The sequence below is a fragment of the Hylobates moloch genome, unplaced genomic scaffold (assembly GCF_009828535.3).
Source record: "Hylobates moloch isolate HMO894 unplaced genomic scaffold, HMol_V3 SCAFFOLD_4, whole genome shotgun sequence".
Classification (NCBI taxonomy): Eukaryota; Metazoa; Chordata; class Mammalia; order Primates; family Hylobatidae; genus Hylobates; species Hylobates moloch.
The window spans coordinates 123,544,736-123,565,594 of record NW_026652279.1 but is presented as its reverse complement, the minus strand read 5'-3'; positions in this window follow the sequence as shown (position 1 = coordinate 123,565,594).

Below are 20,859 nucleotides of genomic sequence, written 5' to 3'. Positions count from 1 at the left end.
TTTTTTTTTTTTTTTTCTGGAGAGCTGACACAACACCTCTTTATTAACAATGAGAACTATCTAAAAAGATTGTTTATTATTTTCATTTTGACTACCAAAATAACCAAAGCCTATTTTAAGCTGCATTTTATAGCAATTGAATTCAAAATTGTTTTTCCTATAATTGTGATCAAGTTTATCTCTAAGTTTAAAACTTATTCTTTTTTTTTTTTTTTCGTTTTTTCTTTTTTTTTTTATTTAATGAAAAATGTTTTGTTTTAGGGACATGGACTTGCTATGTTGCTCAGACTGATCTCAAACTCCTGGCATCAAGTGATCCCCCCACCTAAACCTGTGGAGTAGCTGGGATTAGGTGCAAGCCACCACGCCTGGCCAAGAAATTATTCTTTAACTAATGTTATTTTCTGATCCTTTTCCTTTAAATTTCTATTTTATCATTTTGCCATATGTCTATCTATAATAGATGGACATATAATATGCCATTCCACATATTTTAAGAAACATGACAGAGCATAAATAAACTAATGTATCTTGAAATGTGATCCTTTCTAACATGTAATGAGGTAGCAAAATGGAAGGTATCTGGAGGTCATTTCAGGGGCTGATCATCTAGGCGTCCCTTGCTATTGGTAACCGTACTTTGTAATTTACTGAAAGGGATTGTTGCACGCTAGTCTCTTTTCAACTGTACTTTCTGAAATATAACTGGATGCTAAAAGAGTTCCCATTTCTTCCTCGTTGCTTTTTTGTCCTACCAGTCTCCCCAGTCTAAACACATATGAGGTTGAGATGAAGGTTTAAAAATGTCTTTATAGAGGGTCCATCCATATCTCAACACATAATAGAATAAAGTAAGAACAGAGATTTTTTTTTTTTTGTCCCAAGCTCGATAGTTCTCTTTCATGAAATTGTGGTACAGATCTACCTCTTAAATACAAGAGTGATCCATGTGAATACTTCTTTTGTTCAATCCCTCACTCTCTCCCTTTCCTCTCCCTGCAAGGACAGGTAAAATGAGAATCCCTTAGTATAACTTTGATGTGGAAGCAATAAACCTGCAATTTCTGTGCTAAGCAATCTTTAACTCTTTCTTGGCTTCTAAAAAAATATCCCAAATGAGCAGTGCACAGTATTAATGGTATTATTTTAGACACCAAATATGGTGGTTAGATAGCTGATAGAGAGATAGATGATAGATGATAGATAGATAGATAGATGATAGATAGATAGATAGATAGATAGATAGATAGATAGATAGATAGATGTACACACTATTTATCACTCAAATAATATACTACGTCATATTACTTAGGCCAGTGTGGTGAAATTATTCAACACAGGCCAGACAACAAATTGTGCTTTTTCATTTGATCATTCCTATGGAAATGTCACTATTTAGCCATCCAGAATAATTAAGCTTAACATGACACTTCTGCTTAAAGTATTTCTGCTGTGCTGCTTTTAGGATAAAGACAAAAGCTTTTGGCCATGTGTGGTGGCTCATGTCTGTAATCCGAGCACTCTGGGAGGCTGAAGCAGGAGGACTGCTTAAACCCAGAAGCTCGAGGCCAGTCTGAGCAACATAATCAGTTTTCATCTCTACAAAAAGTAAAACAATTAGCCAGGCATGATGCCATGTGCCTGTCCTCCCAACTACTTGGGAGGCTGAGGTGGGAGGATTGCTTAAACCTGAAAGTTGAGGCTACAGTGAGTTGTGATTGTGCTACTGCACTCCACCCTGAGCAGCAGAGCTGGACCCTGTCTCAAAAAAATTTTTTTAGCCTGATTTAACAAGGATACCTTTAATCATCTTCATCCTGCTTACTATTCCCGCCTTAATACTTACTACTAGGTTCTTTCAAATGATCTGCTACAGCAATATTCAGTTACACTCCATTCCCTTAATGGGCCATGCTCTATCTCAGTCCTAAACATTCAAACATATACTTGTCTTTGACTTCTAGTTTCTTGTTCTTGAGGTCTCAGCCAAGTCATCTCTTTACATGGGAAGACTTTTCATAATGTATCTCCCCATGACTCCTCATCCATAATCTGAATTACGTACCCAAACTTTATGCATATTCCTATTGTACTACTTCATGTACTGTATTGTAAATCTACTTTTTACTTAAAAATATTTTCATTCCCAATATATTTTGAGGGACAAAACTGTTTCCTTTATGGTTGTATCCCACATCATCCAGCAACCAGAAAATGAATATTAAAAGAAAAATTAGATGAATAAATGGCTTCAAAACTTATTGAGTAAAATCATGTAGATAACCAAGACAAGCAAATTCAGTAGTACATTCCAGGCATACTGCTAAGGAAAATAGACATATAATTTAGAAAAATACCTATTTCTCTTTCTAACCAATGCCTTTTTTTCTTCCCACAGGCTGAAATTCTTTCATTTTTCTACAGCCTAGGTTTCCATCAGTAAAAAATCTATTAGTAATTCATTTAGAAGGAAATAGTAATATCTTTCAACATTGAAATTCCCATAGAATGATTAGGCTTAGTATTTATTCACTGCCTGTTTTCAATTGCTTGTCCTGTTGCTTTTCTTATAATAAAGGGATTAGCAAGTTTAAGACTGCTCAGTATTACGATATAAACTGAAATCTATAGCAATTCAAAAGGAAATATTAGAAAACTATCTTTCTGTTATTGAGATTCAAATATGTTAAAGATATTAAATATTTCATGTTAATAAAGTTATACAAATTTTCTCATTGGGATATTTGTCCCAATTTATAAAATGTGTATAGATACCGATTTTTTTCCTTAGCACAAAATAAAACTAATTTTATAAAATTGACCTTTGTCAAATGATGACTTAACTTGAAACATATTTATTTACCCTAAATTAACACTTATTAAAACATAGGCTGGGTGCAGTGGCTCACACCTATAATACCAGCAGTTTGGAAAGCCAGGGCTGGAGTATCACTTGAGGCCAGGAGTTCAAGACCAGCCTGAGTAACACAGTAAGACCCTGCCATCTCCACAAGACACAAAACAATAACAGCAATAATAATAATTATCACCAAACTTTTAGCAATTAATTGAAATCAGCTGCAGTGTAATTTTGATGGGCAAGAATGCATATAGGCACAAAAAGATGATCAATGAACATTTTCAGGCATATAATATTATAGTAGGAGGATGACCTAAGGAACTCTAGACTTGGAAATTTTGAGAAGCCTAGGAAGGCAGCATGATGTCAGGCTCCTACTACCCACCTCGAAAATTTTAAAAGGTTGTATAAACTCATCCCTCCTTGATCATTTTCAGTCCCTACTATATGAAAACCACTGAATATCAGAGCATGAATTCACCAATTAAAAGACCACAGCAAAAATAACCTCTGGGTTTGGGCGTGGTGGCTCACGCCTGTAATCCCAGCACTTTGGGAGGCCGAGGCGGGTGGATCACCTGAGGTCAGGAGTTCGAGACCAGCATGGCCAACATGGCGAAAACCCATCTCTACTAAAAATACAAAAATTAGCCGGGTGTGGTGGCACATGCCTGTAGTCCCAGCTACTTGGGAGGCTGAGGTAGGAGAATCGCTTGAACCCAGGGGGCAGATCTTGCAGTGAGTGGAGAGCATGCCACTGCACTCCAGCCTGGGTGACACAGCAAAACTTCCTCTCAAAAAAACAAAACAAAAAAAACACCTCTGGTTCTAAGCTCTAACAATTAAAAAAATGTTGAATCGTCTACTCCAGCTTAAGAAGCACTTAACTTGTATCTAGTATGTCTAGTCATACAATGGACTAATTAGTTGAAATATAATTCTGTTTCCGTCAAAGGAAATGAAGAAAAGAAATGACTTTTTCTTTTCTTAACATTTTAATTCAAAACTTTGTGTTTCTGTGTCCAGATTTGTAAACTATTCTTGGCTAATGAGAGTTTTAAAAAGAAAAGTCCTATAATGGATTTGGCCTTTTAACCTTCAATCAGGCAGCTTTATTTTCAGATAATTCTTCTTAAAATATCAGAATTACTCTGAACAAGTCTTTTGATTGAATATTTCATAATGTATTACCACTTCCTATATCAGGATATAATTCTAACTTCTTTTTGAACTTGTTTAGTTTCTCCACATGTGGATAATACCTCTAGATTATCACATCTAAATGTTCTATAATGAACAAAACAATGGGAAAACTTCCTTTGTGATGGTATGCTATTAAAAATTTACAAATCTGCTTCAGGGCATCTGCAGAAACTGTGAAATTCTTTCCTAATGCTGTAGATAGAAGAGTGGTCAAAATACAGCATTTCAAGTTTTTGTCTTTTAATTCTGAGTGAATGAACTGGAGCCAGATTTTTATCTCCACCACTCCACTAAAATGGCTCTCTCAAGAATGCGGGTAACTTTGACATTGCTTTAGCCAATGATCCATCCTTAATCCTCATTTTATTTGAGTAGTCACCCATATTTGACCAGAATTTCAGCATCAAATGTCCAAAGGCCTAGTATTGTTGGCAATTTCTATTAGAAATCTAGTAAGAATTCGAAGCTTAACATATCAAAAATTTATACTTTAATCTTTTAACCAAAACTTGTTTACCCTGTAGATTTTCTCCCAAGTCAGTTAATGACAACCCATTCTTCAAACTCATCATGGAAAAATTATTGGTGCCATTCTTCCTTGACCTCTTCCTCTCCCTTGTCCCATGCTATCTATCAGAAAATCCTGTGGACAATATTTTCAAAAATGTTCAGAATTTCATCACTTCTTACTCTGCCAAGTTTATCCTCTGGTCTAAGCCACGAATGTTTCTCATCTAGATTATTGAAAGGCCTTAAAAATTTTCCTACTTCTGTCACTTTCCAATTTCTGCATGGCTTGCTATCTCACTTCCTTCAGCTCTATACTCAAAATTTACCCCGATGGTCAAACTTTTCATTTAACTTTGTTTAAAAATTTCATCCAGCACACACACACACACAGACACACACACAGACAAACACAAATACATATACATATAAATCACATTCTATCGCATTTATCTGCATTTGTTATTCTCTGCAGCATTAACTAATATCAACAGGCAGAGGATGAAATAGCTGTTGAATGCCAACAAAGAAGGAAGTACAAAACTCCAAATCCTATATTTATTTTAATAATAAAAACTGTCTGCTAGTAAATTTGCTGTTTAGGATGAAAATAATATATTACTTTAATTCATGTGCACACACATGGAACGACCTTGCAGAGCCTCCTCCAAGCCTAATTACATTTAAATAACAAGAATCTAGACTTGGATCTAGACTGAACTTTCATATTGTAATGAGAGGAGACTATTAAGAGTTTGGATAAGAATGAATGTATTTTACATGTGTGAAATTTACCAATAAATTTTAAGCCAGGAGTGAACAGTGTTGAAATAAAGATGACTAGAACTTCTTTGACACATTTCCACTGAAATATGGGATCTATTTTTCCTCCTCTTGAACCTGGCCTTGCTCAGTGACTTGTTTTGACTAATAAAATGAGCAGTCGTAACATTTACAATGTGAGGCAGGGACGTAAGAGTGCTGCAGCTTCTGTCCCTGCCATCAAGTTCTTGTTTTGAGAACCCAGACACGGAAGATGTGAGGAAGTCCAAGCTCCAACATGTAAAGGCCCATGTGGAGGAAAACTGAGGCCTTCGGTCTATAGGCCCAACTGAGTTCCTAGCTGGTGTCTGGCTACAAATGCCAGCTCTGGAATTTCGGACATTTTGGAGAATTTAGCCATCCCATCCCTTTAGCTAACACCACATACAGGAAAAGCACTGCCAAGTCAACTCAGAAATATGAGATAAAATAAACTGTGGCTGTTTGGAGCCACTATTTAAAATGAATATTTTATTACATGGTAGTGCATAACAACAACAAGAAAGCAACATGTGTTATTTCAAAAACCCAGAACCCCTTCTTTGGTTTCTCTGCTATCTTCTAGAAACATGGTATCTTTTGGTGGATCCTCTACAGCCAGGTGGGAGATGAGAGAATAGAGAAATAACAATATTGCAAGGTATTTATTTTAGGAACCATACTTTAATGTAACATATATCTCTTCTTCCCAAATTTATTGACCAGAAATTGTACAAGGCCACATACAACTACTAAGAAGTTCAGCTATTTAGTCTAGCAGTATGCCTGAAGAAGCAAAGAAACACCAGCATCCTCCAACAGGATAGAAACACAAGGAATTATACTACATTATTTTTCATATCTACAGGAAGCAAGAGTGTTTGCAAAATATGATGGTGTAAATATTAAAGTAGGACTCTTAAGGAAATTATTATTAATTTGAAATAAATCCTTATTAGAATGAATGAGAAATGACTTTGGAGGCTTTTGTGGAATCCAGTTGTTATTATAGATTTTGCAATGGCACTGATATGAATAGTTCTCACTTCATAAATATTCTACTTTGTCACAAACAATTTGAGAAAAAATAAGGATCTACCACGGAAATTGAATTGAGATTTTGGAAAAAGATATGGGGATATTTAAGGAAGAGATGAGAGAATTTTATTAGCTAGAAAGTTGACAGGTCACGCCTATTATAATATGACCTTTCAGAAAAGACAATAGAGAAAAGGGACACAGAGATTAGTAACACAGACTAATACAAATGAGATAAGTTAAGTGATAACAAATAAAAGAGATACATATTTGAAGGCACAATTAATTATTTTAGAGGTATAAAAGTATAGTGGATGACCAGGTCTTGCAAGTATCTATATCCACAGGTGCCTGAATTGGACTGAAGTGGAGTGCAGAGAAGGATCATATACATGAACACATTATAAAAGTGTAAGCTTAGTTGTTTTATAGGTTTCATATATATATATATATATATAGAGAGAGAGAGAGAGAGAGAGAGAATTCAAGATTATTCCAAGACGTGTGAAGAGTTTTGTTACATACAGTTTCAATTTTAATTTTAATAGAAGTAGAAAAGGTAAGGATATAGGTAACTATTTTGAATGAGGTGAAATGGCTATGAAGAAAGAGATGCTTGATATGACCCTCCAAGGAAGAAACTGTTTATCTTTAGGTGGTTTAATGATGATCTAGAAAGTATAGTAGGAAATCAGGGCATGGTGACCTAATAAAAATGGCAACTTCCAAGCCTCAATATAAAGTAACAATGGAATTGTGAAGTGTGTGTTTGTATGCCGGTGGGTGTGCATATGTGTGTTTGTGTTCCTGCATTGCATTGTTAGTGCTTTCTTAATAATATTTAATGAAACTTGAAATCAGAATTAGAAGAATGAGCCTTGGAATGGAATTTATGACTGATGAAACAGGGAGAACTCCATGTAGATTTACCTCTTCAGAGCTGTATTTTAAATTTCAAGGAGAGATATGAGTCCTGGGATTTACTTTTCCCATGGATATACTTATTTACACTCTAAATTAGAGTAAGAACTCATGATTCTTCTTTTGGAGGAAAGATTTTTCTCCCTTTCTTTAGGGGAAAGGGAGAAGCACTCATTTAAGCAAAAAGATTTCATATTTTCATGTTCTTCATCTGTGGTACAGACTCTGACATGTGTAGGATGTCATGGTTATCAGCACCTTGCCCAAGTAATAAGAACTGAAGGCAAAAGGAGATGGCACAAGTTTTATGTAAGAATCAATAATACCTTTATGTAATAAGGTTTCTGATACAGAAACCTTATATGTGCATTCACAATAATAATCATAAAGTAGACTTTAAAACCTAATAATACAACAGTGGAATACTAAGTTTTATTTATGACCTATAGGAGGTGGGAGAATCCCGTAATATGAAGTCAGGAATATACAAGAATGTAACTAAGGAATAGGAACTCTGAAGATCAGTATGAAATGTTTTGAAATGGATGAAAAAATAGATAAAGATAGATGTAACACAGAAGTGTGCAGACGTAAGACTCTAAGGCGGAATAATCTTAGGGGTGTTTAAATATTGATGGCTATTGAAAGTGTCCAAGGTATGATATAGACTCAAATAAGCTGTATTCAAATTTTCAACAAAAGCCGATTCATAAAGTTGATAAAAATCAATTGTAGCAAACTGAATGTTTTTGAGAAATTATGCTCTTAAACATGACTTAGACAGTGGCACAGAGGTTTAGACTCTGTATCCTGACTTGTAGTGAAACAAACACTGATTTCTATGGTGGAACAATAGGTCTTGTCTGAACTTGGTTATTCTTCAAAGGACATCCTAGTCAGATACTGACATATTTTGAGAAAATAAAGTTCACGGTCAAAACTGGATTAGTAAATTTTTGCAATAGTGAAGAAGGGTGGGAGCAGTATCACAGACTGGGAACCCGGAGAATGACATGTACTGTTGTACCTCTAACTTTGAGCACAAGATTTCTATTACAAATATGGGAATTTTACAGCTTCAACCCACTAGTTATTTTCAGAAAATTATCTTTGTATAGAGTAAGATTCCTTTATTTGGATTTCACTTATGCAGAACACTACATCCTTCCATTCTGCCAGTAAACTAATTACATGAAACTCTCCAATCAGGAAAAGCTAAAGAGACTAAGTTCCTCAAGCCAGCTTCACTCTGTACTACAATCATCAAGCAAATGGGTGGATGTTTAAAAACGAAACAAGAACTGCATTTTCTTAAAAATCACTCTAAACTAATTCTATAAAGTTGGTATAAGGAACTAATGATCCAACTTGTTGAGGTGCTTGGAACCATTCTGGCACAATGTTATGCTATGTATTTGTTGAATGAATACAACCATGATGAGAAGTTTGAATTTTTCATCTGAAAAGTCAGAGGCAACTAGTAAGTTCACATCCCCTGGCTTCGAGAGAAGATGCTCCTGAGGTTTCAGTTTGTAATTGTGAGTTTTCTATGAGAGTAGCTGTATATGTGTATGTGTTTGTGTTTTGTTTCTTTAGATTTAATTTTTCTAAATAATCTTTTAGTTTCATACCAAAGTCTTATTATTTAAAACAATACATCAGAGAATACATTCATGTTTCTGAAATTACTGAGTTCAATGTCACAATTAGAATCTGTGATAAAGTTTTATATGCTATTATTTTAAATTAATAGAATCCTGTATTTAACACCCTGCTATAGCTATTTAAAGGATTTATAATGTACTTTGAATTTTTTTAAAATTTGAATTAATTACCAATATGATAATTATGAAGAAACACAGGGAAAAATATTTAGAATCTTTTATGTATTTTATGTTAAACTAAATACAGACATAATAATATAAATGAACTTTAGCTTTTTTTGGAGAAGAGATGTGAACACTAACTTTGTTAACTGTAGTCACACGTTGTACAATAGATTTCTTGAATGTACAGTTAATAATATATTAACTATATATAAACTAATATATTCTTGAAAAATGTTGAGACTGGATATAAAGTGTTTTTATCTCAAAAAATGATAATTATGTTAGGGAAAGCTAATTAGCTAGATTTAGTCATTCCCCAATGTATATATACTTGAATATATTATGTTGTACATGGTATATACATATACTTTTTCTGTCTTTTCTTTAGAAAGCAATTTTATTAATTAAATTTTGTATATGTTAATTAGAGTTTTAATATAGTTTCAAATAATGGTAATCAATGTTTCTTAGGTAGGAAAAAAGAGAAGTCTTTAATATAAACTATCTGTCCTTCAACAAAAAGCATGAAGTCAGTAAGAACCCCAGTGATTCAATTTTCAGTGTAGTGCACTGTGGTTTAGTTCCATAATTCTCATTATGGCTAATTGGCATCAGGCAGTTAAACTTGCTATACTACACTAAAAATGAAATGAGTACAATAGCAAGCTGTGCATATACTTCAAATATGTTTAATATCCTGTTGCTGTACGTAAGGTTTACTCACCAGGGAGGTTGTTGTCTTCCAAATAGTCAGAAAGAAGAAAATAACTTTGAACTTTCTAATTTGAACAGTAAATGTGCACAGAGGAAAATAGGCTATATGGACGAATGACTTAAATGTCCCCACAAACTAACCATCTACACGAAAATACCATATTATTTTTCAATTGCTGTGTAATTACCATAAACTTAATGATTTAGGAATACACAATTATTATGTCAGTTTCTGTGGGTAAGGAGTCTAGGCATGGTTTTGCTAGGTCTGCTGTAGAGGGTCTCACAAGGTTGAAATTAAGGAGTCAGAGAAGCTACATTTTCACTTCGAGGTTTAACTGAGACAAATATTCCTCCAAGCTCATTTAGACTACTGGCAAAATTTATTTCCTTGTTCTACAACTCAGGACCTGGCCTCTTGCTGGCTTCTTCAGGAAGCACCCTCATGTCCCAGAAGCCATGAACAGTTTCCTCTCATGGGTGAGTCTCACCCAAACCTCTCAAAACATGACAGCTTGCTTCTTAAAGGCTAAAAAGAGAATAGCTCTCTCCAGTATCCTAAAATGAAATCTTCTAATTACAAAATGTGACATAACCTAACCCTGGAACTGGCATTCCCATTACCATTGTCATCTATTAGCTAGAATCTAATTTCAGGTCCCACCACAATCAAGGGGAGAGGATTATACAATGATTCATTGGAGTTCATCCTATGGAATGTCCACCACAAATGTCAATCTGCTTAAGACTACTTTACTTCTTTATTCCATATTAAATATACACTCATCACTTCATTTAAAACTTTTCTAGCCGGGCACTGTGGCTCACGCCTGTAATCCCAACACCTCAGAAGTCCGAGGCACGAAGATCACTTGAGCTCAGGGATTTTAGACCAGCCTGGGCAAGGCCGGGCGCAGTGGCTCATGCCTGTAATCCCGACGCTTTGGGAGGCTGAGGCAGGTGGATCATGAGGTCAGGAGATTGAGACCATTCTGGTTAACACGGTGAAACCCCGTCTCTACTAAAAATGCAAAAAATTAGCCGGGCGTGGTGGCGGGTGCCTGTAGTGCCAGCTACTGGGGAGGCTGAGGCAGGAGAATGGCGTGAACCCGGGAGGCGGAGCTTGCAGTGAGCTGAGATCTCGCCATTGCACTCCAGCCTGGGCAACAGAGCCAGATGGTGTCTCAAAAAAAAAAAAAAGAAAAAGAAAGATCAGCCTGGGCCACATGGCGAAACCCGTCTCTACAAAAAATACAAAACAATTAGCCAGGCGTTGTGACCTGTGCCTGTAATCCCAGCTATTCCGGAGGCTAAGGTGGGAGAACTGCTTGAGCCAGGGAGGTCAAGGCTACAGTAAGCGGTGATTGCGCCACTGCACTCTAGCCTGGGTGACAGAGAGAGACCCTGCCTCAAAAAAAAAAAAAAAAAAAAATTCAATTTTTTCACTTCTTTGCTTGAACTTCCTGTTTTATTTCCTTATAATTTTCATCTTTTTTCTCATTATGATGTTTCATCTTTCTTTCTTGACATAAATACATGAATTATTTCTCTTAAAAGGCTTATTAGAGAAAATATTTCACCTTAATCCAGCTATCTTTCCTTGTATGAAATTATTTCTATAAATCACCACAACACATTGGACAATTGGATAAATTACCTCCTCTCTTTGTCAAACACACCATGTCTCTAAAACAACCAAGACTATTCTCTTTCAATTATTTGCTAAACAGGTCAGTGTTATGTGATGATACCTGGCCAATACGACAAGGTTTCTGTGATTATTTATTACAGTTAACACTTAATACATTGGATGGTATTTTAATATAAAGAAGCTGTATGAACACCACTAGGTAAATGGTTAGCTGGGTAAGAAGCGTTTTTTTAATTTAAAAAAATTACGTATGGATATCATATCATTACGAAACATGGATACTATGGAAAATTGTATATGAAAGAATGAATTGACTCACACATGCTTACTTTTAGTATAGACATGGATTTATATTCAGAGACATCAATATTTTTGTTATACATATAAATCATTATTGTCAACATATGGTTTAACTTTCATTTCTGGAATCAACAACACTAAATTGAACACAGTTTTATTTAAATCAAAGTGTTGTGGGAATCAACAGCCAGTTTTAGTTGTATGGTTGTTGAAATATTTACCTGTTGGTGTCATTTCTTATGAAAATTATCAACATCAGAATTTGACAGATTTTTTTGTATTTAGAAAAGATTACTTCATAAATTAATATGTCCTAGTTATTGCTACAAATAGTGCAGTTTTACTTGAGTTATTTATCACAATCTTGTTGCAAAGTTATTATCCCAATCTTGCAACCCTATATGTCACTGATTTTAAGGCCTTTTTTTTATGATCAAGTCATATCTAAAACAGTACTTAACAATATATTGCAGTAATTAGACATTCTACAATCTATCATTTTTAAAACATTCAATATTTTTCCTCTAAATAATTGGGTCTTATAATATGATGAATAATTTGCTTATTTTGAAAAAGATTTCAATAGTTTAACAACTGGGCTTACTTTGACAACCACAAATAATAAATAGATAATATGATATAAAAGTAGGCACTATGCGATCTTTAAATTCAGATGATAATAGATAATAAATACATTTAAGTGAATTAGTTCAAATAGCAATTTGATTCATTAGAATTTCATTGTTAGTTCATTCTATTTTGCATTCATAACAGATATTTCATTGTTATATATATATAACAGATATTTCAAAGCTGGTCCATAACTGGCCAGCTTCTGAATTTAGTGACAGAATTTAGTCACAGAAATTCCAATTACTTCAAAATAACTTTTCAAAGACAAAGATGTGCTAATGACCAAAAATAAATTTCTTAAAACACAGAAAACAAAGATTTATGACAGAGAGAAAATTATTTCCTTCTTTTTAAATTAATGAATAACAAAATTTTAGACTAATGTAAAATTGATTATATGTTTACATCTTAAATTATTGCTACAAGACATATTTCCATCTAAAGATCTGTATACTATTTCCCAAAACATTATAAATTAATTTCCAACTTACCTATATACTTAGATGTTTTAGGGAAATGAAGTAAATTCACTATGATATTATATTTTCAGAGAATAGTTATTCATAGCCCTGGAACTCTTCTGAGAGTAAATATTAAAAAGAAAAGCATATACAAATATTACCATGCTTAAATAACTCTAGGCATTCTATGCAATTGTAGTAAACAGTGAGGCTGGAAAACTGCTTATTTCAAGAGTCATACTCCTTTTATTTTAAGTAAGCCTTTGGCTTTGAACTTCTAGAGAAGCTAGAGTTTATCTCATGCAAGAGGGATCAAGGATTTAATCTTCACTATAGGATTGAAAACATTTTCAAGGGAAAACATGAACTTCAAAAATGCATCACGCTGCCTGAACTACCCAGGAGTGGTTTTCTTAAGTTATATGAACACTCATACAGTGAAAGTAAATACTAAAAAAATTCTGCTATTCTCATATACTCCTGGCTTTAAATAGAAGTTTGTTTTTTAACATTGCATAAACTTTGCATGGATAGGTCATTTGACTCCGCTAAAATTGTTATAAGAACTGGATTAGCTTGGGGATTCTTAAGCAGTGCTTCAAGAAGAAACTTACACCGTTTTTTTTCCTTATAAAACAGTTTAAAAAATCTATTCTACTATGACTGAGATGGAAACTTTTATCTAACCAATTTTTTAAAACTTTAAAACCAAATAATATATATTTTAAATAGCATAACAATTCTGAAAGCAAAGTAAATATTACCTCAAGTCTGAAAATAGTCTCATCAAAATACTGTATAACATTTGTTGCATGTTAAATATTTAGCTTTTACTAAAATAGAAAAACAAGAAAGCGAGCTTTCCTGAAAGTATATGTTCTCCACTCTCAATCACATTTCATACCTTTACATGCCTGTATTTCAAAAATTCTATTGAGATAAAAGTATATTTTCTTGTGTATTCATTGGTTTGTTTGCACTGTCATATTAGGGGTTGTGGATAGAAATCAACCTATAGTGTTGGATTTCTGATGAAACTTTGTCCAAGCTTCCATAACAAACTTAATTGTTTTTTAAGTGTTTTCTGTGTATAAGGTATAGAATTTATAAGGTATAGCTATAGCCAATCTATTTATGAATATGAACAAGTACAGTTAATTTTAAAATTTACTAATTTCATAGTTTATATACTCAATATATTTCTATTAAAAAGTTGATCATTTAAAAGTAGATATGAATCAAGTGAATAAGATAATACATGCTAAAAGTTACTGATGTCTAAATTATATACAAATCAGTGTATTATAATAAGGAGAATTTATTATTTCAGAGCTCTTACGTGAAAAAAGATAAAATTAAAAGAACAGAAAATTGTCTTGAAAAGAACTGAGAAAATACATCCTAGATGATAAGGTGACTAGCATCTGACCTCTACTGTAAGGAAAAATTCACTAAAGTATCTTCTTTTAGTTTTCTCACCTGTAAAATTAAAATATGAAATTAAAAAGCTTTTCTAGATTTGTGATCATCAATGTACTAATAGATGTTAATTTCAAATAACATTCTATGGTCAAATACATTTTGTGATAATTGCCTTAAACCAAGTTCAACATATTTCCTTATAATGTTTTCTTAAATGCTAATTGCATTGTGGATAAGCGTTGCCTGACTTAACAAATAAAATACGGAAGTGTCTGTTACGTTTAAATTTTAGATAAACAAGGAATAATTACATGACCTATAGTAAATATGTTCTTTGCAATGTTTGGGTCATACTAAAATATTATTTCTTTTTTTCTGACATTGAAGTTTAATTGGATGTATTTTATCTGGGAAATTTAATTGTAAATATTCAAATTTAACTGGGCATATTTCATCTGTCAACCCTATTTGTGAATATCAAATAAAGAGGTGTAGCTTTCCCCAGAGACCTGTTTTTTTTTTTTTTCCTAATATTTGATGGGGAAGTTCTGGAAGACATCTAGCTTGTAAACAACTCTAAACTCTGTTAAGTCTCTTCGGTTGTAAAGGAAATTTGAACTGAGATTAATTTTTAAAAAAAGGAAAATAATATCAACAGCTAATATTTATTCAGTACTTACTCAAGAGAGAAACTATCCTTGAATTTTTTCATTAACTCTACATGACAATTGTTATAATTCTTGCTTTTCCAATGGGGAACTTCAGGGCCTTGAGGCTTCAAGACTGCAGAGTTTATAAGTGGTGGAGCTGAGGTTTAAGACACTGGCTGTTTATGACAGACTATCAAAGCTTAGTCACTACTATGTACCTCCTCTTTACTGTGTATTTCATAATATAAAAATTTTTTCAAATATAACCGAGTAGACTGTATTTTATTTAGAGAATTAGTTTCATTTTGGTTTTATTTTTTGAGATTTTTTCTTTCAATATTGAATTTATAGGAGTCAGGTTGGCACATAATGGTGTTTTGTTAGCAAATCCTTGGCAGGAATAGACATGTGACTACGTGTTTAGAAGCCTTAAGAAAAATAACCAATTCATCTTTTCACTAACTTAATGGAAAAAACAAACTTCCAAGTCATCCCAAATGGAGTTTCTTTTTAAAAGTAAATAAATTTTTTCATTTAAAGCTACATGAATATATATTAAAGGTTGTAAAATATAGGGGCAATAGAATGGATTATGCAAAAACTATACATGTACTTTATGTAGTAACATTGATGTCACATTGCAAAACGGGAATACACAAATTTGGGGTTGGAAGGATTGTAATTCTAATTTTTCATTTTTTCTTTTATGGTAACAAGGAAATATGACATTTTATTATATCTATTTTTTAATTGCAAGAATAAATTGCCTTTTCGTTTAAAATATGCTTTTTAAAACTTCTTATTAGTCATTTTAAACTGCTTTATGAATAGGAAAGAACAAGGGTTGCTGTATCATTGGATCCTGGATGACTAGGTCTGCATCATCACCTACCAGATGCAACTGGGGCCTGAGAGGCATTGCTACTGACATTGCGGAGGTATGGAGATAGAACGGCAAATGTGACAGGCATAATAAGAAAGTCTGCAGGCTTCTTCTTTAAATTACAAGAAATGAGAAGCCAGAAATACTTGGTGTTACTGAGATAGGACTTTTTATAGCTGAATTGTCCTTTAGCCTGCACACACTTTGCATCCATGTTCAAATTAACATCACTATCTAGTCACTGCAGAGAAGCTAAATTCACATAAATTCAAACATTGTGGAAAAACTTACCAGATTAATTTTCTTTCTTAATGATATTCAGGAACTAAAGGGAGACTATAATAATTCTGGCATTTTTGTCACACATTTTCTTTGTTGCAGAACTTCTAGAAGAAACAAAGTTGGTGTTTTATTCAAAAAAGTAAATGTTAAAAAATTAAATACTGCATGTTTTTACATGATAATTTAGATGGAATTATCGAATATTAGGAATAGATAGGAATAAAATACTCTGTTTAATTAAAAAAAAAAAACAGAGATACATGGATGCTTTTAGATTAAAAAAAAAATACTTTTAGGCCAGGCTCAGTGGCTAATGTCTGTAATCCCAGCACTTTGGGAGGTTGAGGTGGGTGAATCACATCTGAGCTCAGGAGTTTGAGATCAGCCTGACCAATATGGTGAAACCCCATCTCTACTAATAATACAAAAAAAGTAGTTGGGTGTGATCGTGCACCTGCAGTCTCAGCTACTCTGGAAGCTGAGACAGCAGAATCACTTGGACCTGGGAGGCAGAGGTTTCAATGAGCGGAGATCGTGCCACTGCACTCCAGCCTGGGTAACAGAGTGAAACTCTGTCTCAAAAAGAAAAAAAAGAATTGCTTTAAACTAATGAGAACAAGGCTTGAAAGTGACTTAAAGATCACAAAGATCAACCATTCACCAATAATCCAAATTAGTGTATGTTATATATATATTTTATGTATCAACTAAACCTTTTAAATATTCAAAATTTGAATGATAATTTTATGTAATATATGTTACATTCAGTCCACAGAACCAACAGGTTTCATATGTACTTAATGAGATATAAACATATTAAAGCAAAGCAAGTAAATGAGTTTTTATTCATAAGTAACTTGTTAATATGATAGTAAAATAATTTAAAACATACCATTACATGGATATAATATAAATAAAAGATTATGTCCATCTAAACAAGCAGGTATATCAAATACGTGTAGCAATTGGCACGTTTTAAATAAATCAACTGCATTCTTTTCTGCAAGTCTAGATCACATTTCTAAAAAAGAGCTTTTATTACTTGAATTATTTTTCTAAAAATCTTTTCCTCAATAACAATAATAATGATAATAATGTATAAATAACTAAATTGTTATGGTGTTTTATTTTTCTCCGTCCCTCTCTCCCACGTAGAGTGTTTTGAGTGTGGTTTGTGAAAGATTGCGAGTGTTTGAAAGAAGGTACAAGCCCAGTAAAAACAGTAGAAAAAGTATTCCTAGAAAATTGACAAGTCTAAATGATTCACCTATCATAAAAGAAACTCTGAAAGGGATCATATTATTGTGGCAGGCTTGTGTCAAATTATAAAATTTTTTAAAAAGCCAAAAAGATTATACCCTGATTTTTCCAACATTATTGCAGAATTGAATGAAAGCAGTAAGTAATAGCTCAATTTAAGAAAGGTCCTCCTATCTATGGAGTATATCATTTAATGTTAATTGCATTTTTACAGCAAACAGAGAACACTCTATAACAGCATAAATAATTATAAATTTTTTAAATCTAAACTTTAGGTAAGGTTTAGGTGCTAAAGCAGTAGGCTCACAGATATGCTGCCAAGGCTCAAATGGATCACAAAGGGCACATATTCTTTTATTTTTCATTTCTGCTCTTTTGTCATTAATCTGTGGCTTTCCAATCACAAACAGGAGATGTGCTGTAACTCTTCATTTGGGTCTGAGTTCCAGGAAAGAAAAAGAGCATTTTCTCTTAATAAAAATGTATCTTTATTATTTGTGGTAGAAGCATTTTGAACAATGTCCTACTAAAGCACTTTTACCTTTTCGTTTTTGACTAGATTTCTTTTATATGACCATCATATGTGCACATGTAAGAAGGTAGATATATTAATTTTGCCACCTAAAAGGTAGGGGAAAAAAGCAGTGAAAAAGATTGTGAATGGCTTTAAAGTAACAAATTTATACTGTCTTCTGAAGGGATATTGTCAGGATATAAAACTATTTTATATTAAACTAGTCTATTAATATATTAAAGTAGTCATTTTTGTCAGTACTGTCATTTAATCATTTAAAGGTAAATAATGACTACAGATTTGCTATTTCTCAAATTAAACAGAATAAAAGAAAGAAATTTAGCATGTACTTAAACTTTTTTTTGTTTCCTGATTTTTAGAGCAATCTCTTCCCTCAGCCAGAGAAAAGACAGTGAGAAAGACGGTGGCTTAAAGAAGTTTGTGTGTGTGTATGTGTGCATGATGATAATTTTGTTTTTCCTGAAAAGAAAGTGTAGTCAATGAACATTTATTCTGAGATTAAGCCTTGCTGCTGATTGCTTGTATAATGTGTTCATCTTACAATTCGTTTCCAGATAACGGTTGCATGTAGAGTCCTGGGTTTGTATTAAAAATATTAAAGTTCTCATCATTTGAGCAAGTCTGCACTGAGTTTTTATTTAATTTTTTTTTACAGTTTCATTACATAAGAAATCAAACACTCCTTTTCAAGTAGTTTGAATTTCTTGAACTTGGCGTCATAATTTATAGATGAAAGAGAATTCTTTGCCTATTCCTCTATTTGATTTTTAAGGGGAAAATGTGTTTGCTTAAAGACTCTGGGCTATACTGCATCCTTAATGAAATCAATAGTCTAGTGCAGAGATCAAGGATGGGTGAGAGCCCTACCTACATATTTAACCTGTGAACATTTTTTTTCTGCAGAGACCTGTGATCACTGTAGCCACCTGGTATCTAAAAGATTTCCATGCAAGTTCTTAAACATGAATCTTTTTCATCATGCTGAGATATTACTTGAATATTAGCAGAAATTAATTCATTCACTCACTTGTTAGAAATGTCAAGGTAAGCATTGCCCAGAAAAAGAGTACTGTTAGTGCTGAAGTGCTCAACTGCTCTAAAATTGCCTTCAAAAATATGTGCAGACTACAAAAAAAAGCAAAATCTTAATTACCCTATATAGACTTAGAATTGATGCGTCATTGAAGACTGAATCAATTGGAAATATCTGGCACTAATTTTTCCTCATACTTATTCAAATATACAAAGAGGTGTAATTAGATAACATGGTTGTTTGGTTGGCAGGTTGGTTTTTTTGAGGCAGGGTCTCACGGTCGCCCAGGCTGGAGTGCAGTGGCGAGATCTCAACTCACTGCAACCTCTGCCTCCCGGGTTCAAGCGATTCTCCCACCTCGGCCTCCTGAGTATCTGGGATTACAGGTGCACGCCACCATGTCCAGCTAAGTTTGTATTTTTTGGTAGAGATGGGGTTTCACCATGTTGGCCAGGCTGTTCTCAAACTCCTGACCTCTGGTGATCTGCCTGCCTCGGCCTCCCAAAGTGCTGGGATTAGAGGCGTGAGTCACCGCACCCGGCCAGCTACACATATTTGATAGACCAGAATGAAGCATATTTTTAGATACCCAGATTGGGTGTTCGAGAATAGAGAAAGAGCATTGGATATTTATGGAACAATAAAGTATTTGAATATGGGTTCAATTTAAAAGAATTTAAAATAAATATGAACTGTCCTGCAGATTCCCTTTGATGGTAGTCTTCAAAAATGTGGCTCTAGGGGTTGTATTTGAACCTCTTTCAGGCAAAAATAAACCAAACAACAGAAAACTACTTTCTACAAGTCCAAATAAAAAGTAAATAATTTCTCCTACACCAATAAGATTTCATTATATTTGAGATTTATTGGAAGAAGCTTTTCTGTTTTTATTTCTTAGCAGGTGGATAGATCTCTAGAGATTAAAAACAATATTTGACATTTTTAGGAAAAACTATCAAGAAACCCTGAAGATCTTTAGTATGAGAGTAAATTTCTGACTAGTCATTAGTTACACCATTAGTTAAGCATGTTGAAGTTACTTTCCTTTTAGATTGCAATTCCAAAGGTGGCATTTGATTACTTCAGACATTGAGCAAATAGCCATTAGCTTTTGCTCTTCAACTATTGCTGGCATTGCTTATTTCAATCCATCAAAGCCTCTTCTTGTGATAAATATAGTATTTCAATCTAACTTCTCCCTTTGAGTCGTGCTGAACATCTTCATATCTTTTCAATAAAATGGCCAGGACTTAAACTGGCTTCTCCCTGAGGACATTTGATCCTTCTGTTGCTAGTACAATCCTAAGGCTGGATGTGCTGGGTCAGGCTGGGAGGCAGGGGCCCAGGGGTTATGTTCTTTGATACACTCCAATGCAATTTCTTGTTCTTGTTTTAGCTTCTTGCAAATTAATTAATTCATTAATTTATTCTACTTTGGGGCTTAGGCCATCTGACCCTATCATTATTATGTACCTATTATTTCATATTGTTATATGCCATCTTCTGGGTCATTTTCTTGCATTTTTTTTCCCAAAAAACTGATATATACGGTGCAAATCAAAGGATCTTCACTCATTCCTCCTCACCCAAAAATGCATCAATGCCACACTCATTCTTTCTTCCTTCTAGTACTAGTGAATAAAATATCCATCTAATTAAAGCAATTTCGAACAACATTCTCTGGATCCTTCCTATTTGTCTTCTCTTTCCCCCAAAGTTCCCAAGGAAACTTGCTTGATTTCAAGACAATTGAAGTGTCACCTTCTCTGTGAAGCTAGCGCTGCCTATACCAGGTTTAAATCAGTGTCCTTTTAAGCTTTACTTCTTTGTCTCTCTCTCTCTGCTCTCATCTATTACATTTATCACACTACATTGT